The 4481-nt window shown below is 41.0% G+C and overlaps 1 long non-coding RNA gene across 1 annotated transcript in view; it reads left to right on the top strand.

The window, feature by feature from the left end:
- The first annotated feature begins 2950 nt into the window (after nucleotides 1-2950).
- The window catches only part of LOC123986310, a 5321-nt gene continuing 3790 nt past the window's right edge, over nucleotides 2951-4481 (top strand). The window contains exons 1-2 of the long non-coding RNA XR_006828842.1: nucleotides 2951-3088; nucleotides 3210-3259. This is a non-coding gene — a long non-coding RNA (uncharacterized LOC123986310). The remainder of the gene's footprint in view (nucleotides 3089-3209; nucleotides 3260-4481) is intronic.

Genomic DNA, 4481 nt, shown 5'->3' with positions numbered 1-4481 from the left:
TTCACCGGTAAATGTAGGTGGTTGTTATTTTTGGGGATGATTATACGGGGGTTACTTTTGGGGATGACTGAGAGGACAAGTGAGTGATTGAGGATTGCATGTGTTTTTGGTGGACAGAGCCAAGTCACATGGTAGTAGTCGTCTGTGCTGATTAGTGTGCAGTGTGTGCAAATGCCATTTTTTTACAAATCCAATTTTGTACATTTTCTGTTGAGTGTAGTGCAGCATTTTACACTGAAAGTTGCTGTTTTGTTTGTGACAGTTGATATTGTTTAGCAACATTTCGATGTCTGTGAAGGTTCTCAGTCATCCAGGTCATAGTTATCCTAGGAAGGTTAAAATCAAGGGAATTCCAAGATCTCTTGGATGAGCGATGTAACATCTTCTAGTATCTTCATACAAGTCCAGTTGCCCTTGATTTTAACCTTCCTTGGATATTGTTGTAACAGTTATTATTCCAAACATGGATCAGAAGGGAGCGATTTGTGTCTGCGCTTAATAGAAGCTTGCAGATTTTTGAGATGGATATTTTTTGTGAAAGCTTAATTGTTGATCAATCAGTGGAGCTGGTTGAATGTATTTTTTTTTTTTTGATACACTGACTTTGCCTCTTAGACAGTATCAGTTGTGAGTTTTGCAGGAAACTTGTTACCACCAATATACATTTGTCGTAGTGCTTCATGTGGTATCACTGAAGAAAATAAATGTTTCAGAGGCTTAATACATAATTTTTGTCTTAATATTAGTTAAGTCTAGATTGTGCTATATTGGAGTGAATTTATTTGGAATCATGCTCAAGGACTTTAGTATACTTAGCTGCTGAGCCAGTGATCAAAATGTTCCAACTGATAAACTTTTGAGTTGACATTCTGAGTAGTTTTTAGGGTTAGTAGTGTTCATAATGTTAGTTCAAAAATTATGCTGCAAGAGTCGCTTCTGCAGTCATCTGTGATCAACTTCTACTTCCCATAATTAACATTTCTCTTTAGGCAAATATTTGCCTTAGTATGGTGTAATAGTGCTGTTTAATTCAGAAGACAAACAAACCGACAGAAGCAAATAACAAACACATCAATCAAGCTCTAACACTTTCTCTACCAAGGATGTGACATTCCGCATCTTAATAGCACCTTACAAATCAAGGGTTTATTCTGCCATGGCCACCATCCTCACCTGGACCCCTACGTGTGTCTTTTCAAGGGGTGAGGCCACATGGTGATGGCCTCATGTTGTTTTATTTAGTTGTGCCTGTTTGGGCCTGATGAGTACAGGTTTGAAGAATGGCCTTTAGTTTTCCTGATTCAAGAGAGGTCATTATTTCCTATTGAAACTTATTCATAAAGCTGAAAGCAAAGTTAATATTCACCTCACTTGACCACTGGTACCATATTTACTTGCGTTTTATTTGCGCAAGTACTATGGGTGTGTATCTTCACTGGTTCACGATTTGATTTGATATCTCCTCAAGGTTGGGAATTTCTAGGCACCTCATTACGATTGAGTGCTATGATGCAATTGTAAAACAAATAGGATAAAGATGTATTTTTCTAGCAAAGTATTTGTAACAATCCAAACACGTAGGTTGTAGCGAAATACAGATATTTAATGTTACTTCATATAAATGTAGCATTATTACAGACCTCTGCTGCTATTTTTATTTCTTACATTTAGCTGACACTTTTATCCAAAGCGACTTACCATTGCTATATATTTCAGAGGTTGCACACCTCTGGAGCAACTAGGGGTTAAGTGTCTTGCTGCTGTTATTAGTAGAGTCAGATTCTCCGACGTAGATATGCAGTTCAAAATTTGAAGGTCTAGCTAGGAGATTTTTTTGGACGTGCAAGAGAGGTGCAGGAAATCAACATGTGAAAATTTTAAATTAATGAATGTATAATTCATTAGCAGCATATTTATTATTATTAGGGAGTGAGAGAGAAAGCGAGAATGAGTGTGTCTGGTGTACTAAAGGCGAGCTGAATGAAATTAAATCGCTAACTAACAAATCTTTAAACAAGTAGGAAATAATTAATGTTCAAAATAACGCACAAGTTAAACTTTGTGCACAACATCACTGTCTCGCTCAAACACAGTGTCTGCTGTAATGTAAACTTGATCCTGTTATACAGATACCGGTACGGTAGGTGGCAGTATATGCACTTAAAAGATGGTAATGAAATCCCGCCAAAAACAGATAATGAAGACAACTCACGGAGAATCTTTTGAACAGACCCATGGAAAAGTTTCAACGACAACAAACTCACTGCTTGCTGAACTGAGGTAAGAAAAGTTAAGTTATGTTTATGAATTTGCTTAGTGTTAGCTTTTTTGTAAACCAATAGTAAACTGCTTTTTAGTTACTATCTAACAAGACCCGCGACCACCGACAATTTCGGCCGACGTTACCATCTTAACAAGGCTGTAACTTATGTTACTTGGGTCGATTAGAAAAAATACTGGATTAACGTAAGACGATATATTGAGTGGTACCAACCAAGTCATGCTAGCTTGTCAGGAAGGTTAGGAGGGTTAAATAACACTCCAAAGTTAGGATACATTTTGATGAGGGAGAAAGCGGCATGGCCATTTTCAAAGGGGCCCCATGACCTCTGACTTCAAGATATCTGAATTTAAATGGGTTCTATGGGTGACTCTTTTCGCCTACTGTAAAATGTTTTTTTGAATTGAATATTTCTGCATACAGGGGTCCCTAAACCTAGACTTTGGATTGCTTAAATTGGGTCTGACTGGCAGGCTGGATTCAATAAGCCCAATTGTAACTTTATTCATGTGTGATGATGATAGTCACCATAGGAGCCATTTCATTGTAAGGAGACCAATTTCTGAAACTTACTATACTCTGTGTATAAAATGACCTGTTGTGACCTCTAGGATGATCACAGTGTCATGAAACTCTAGGTAAAGGGGTTTCTGAGTAGTTTCCAGCACAGAAGTGCTTGCCATCTTAAGGCCCAAAAACTACAATTCTTACAGAAATCTGTAATGTTGCATGTCAAAGGTTTTCAATCACATCTGTGCGACTTCTTACAGGGTTCCTACAGAGATCAGCTAACATCAGAGCCTTCAGGTAAGATTCTTTCAGAGCTTCTCGCTTAATTTGATAAATAATTGCTCCTTCAAAAGCTTTGTTAAAGTGTTGTTGGCCAATTCCTTAACATTTTAAATGCACATTGTCCTCGGCGCGACAGGGCCAGGGGACAGCGATGGAGCGACGGGGCCATTGACAGTGACAGGCATGGTGAGTTGTCCAAAGGTTGCAAGTATTCGTCAAAACACTTTGCAATTTAATTAGTACATATTCAACATATTACAGTCAGTAACTCAGTGAAAATAGGTCAAAGGTGTGCTGGATTTATACCACAAGACAAAACAAGAGCATCATTGTGAAAAGGAATGTGGCAGTCTTCTGTTTCCTGATCATGTGGGAAATGACGCATCTCCCTTTATTCATTTACCAAAACAAGTCTTTACAGTCTAGTGAAAGATAGCATCTATACACTGTATGACAGAGACTTTGGACTTAAGATATAAGACCCCTATATTATAGTAGGCACAACTTTCAACCCAGCTCAGACTGATAACATCTGTTGCAACTAAGTTGGAGGATAGTTGGTAGTGCAAAAGCTAGGATGTACAAGGGATTCAGATGTTGATGTTATTTTTACATATATGTGGACTTGGTGTATAACAGGGGTTACGTACTGTAACCCAGATTCTATGAGTATAGGCACAGTCCTCTAACGCTATCGCTATTGGGTTTACCCCTTCCGCGCACCTGCGTGTCACTGAGAATTTTAGTCTACGCCCACCCACAGCGTGGGCCTCTCCTACGTCCGCACCGTGTGTGTGTGTGTGTGTGTGTGTGTATATATACAAAGGTGAGACCCAGCCTTCGGCTTCCAAATGCCTTTTCTTCAGCACTGAGAACCAAGGTCCAGTGAGGCCTTCAACTTAGAGGGCTGCAGCTATACTCATAGAATCCGGGTTATAGTACGTAACCCCTGTTCTATTTCGTATAGGCTTCGCCCACTAAGGCTATCGCTACTAGGTTAGAGGTGAAGCAGGATGAGTCAACGCCTCACTGGCCCATACTGTACCACCAAGCACAACTCACCTGCCCAGAGCCATAATGAGCCACCCAGTTGCCCGTTGACCGTGGCAATGGTGTCAGCGTGTGCGTGAGCACCGGTGGCGCGGCATGGGAGGCCGAGGGCCGACCCATGTGTAAGTCAGGAAACTGGGTGGGGGGCCCCGCAGCTGTACAGACGCAGGCGGGGTCATGACAGCAATCGCATCAGCTGCGCACAAGGCAGGGCCACATAAGCAGCGGCCGCCCCCCCACACCGTCTTGTAAGAGAGGACGCACCGCACACTCACAAGGAGAAGCCAAAACACTCAGAGAGAAAAGGGAGACATCCTGCAGGTAGAAACGGACGAAAGAGCATGGGGACGACCAGGAG

Source organism: Micropterus dolomieu, linkage group LG17 (genome assembly GCF_021292245.1).
Source record: "Micropterus dolomieu isolate WLL.071019.BEF.003 ecotype Adirondacks linkage group LG17, ASM2129224v1, whole genome shotgun sequence".
Classification (NCBI taxonomy): domain Eukaryota; kingdom Metazoa; phylum Chordata; class Actinopteri; order Centrarchiformes; family Centrarchidae; genus Micropterus; species Micropterus dolomieu.
Note: the sequence above shows the minus strand (reverse complement) of the source record. Positions and strands in the feature narration are given on the sequence as shown.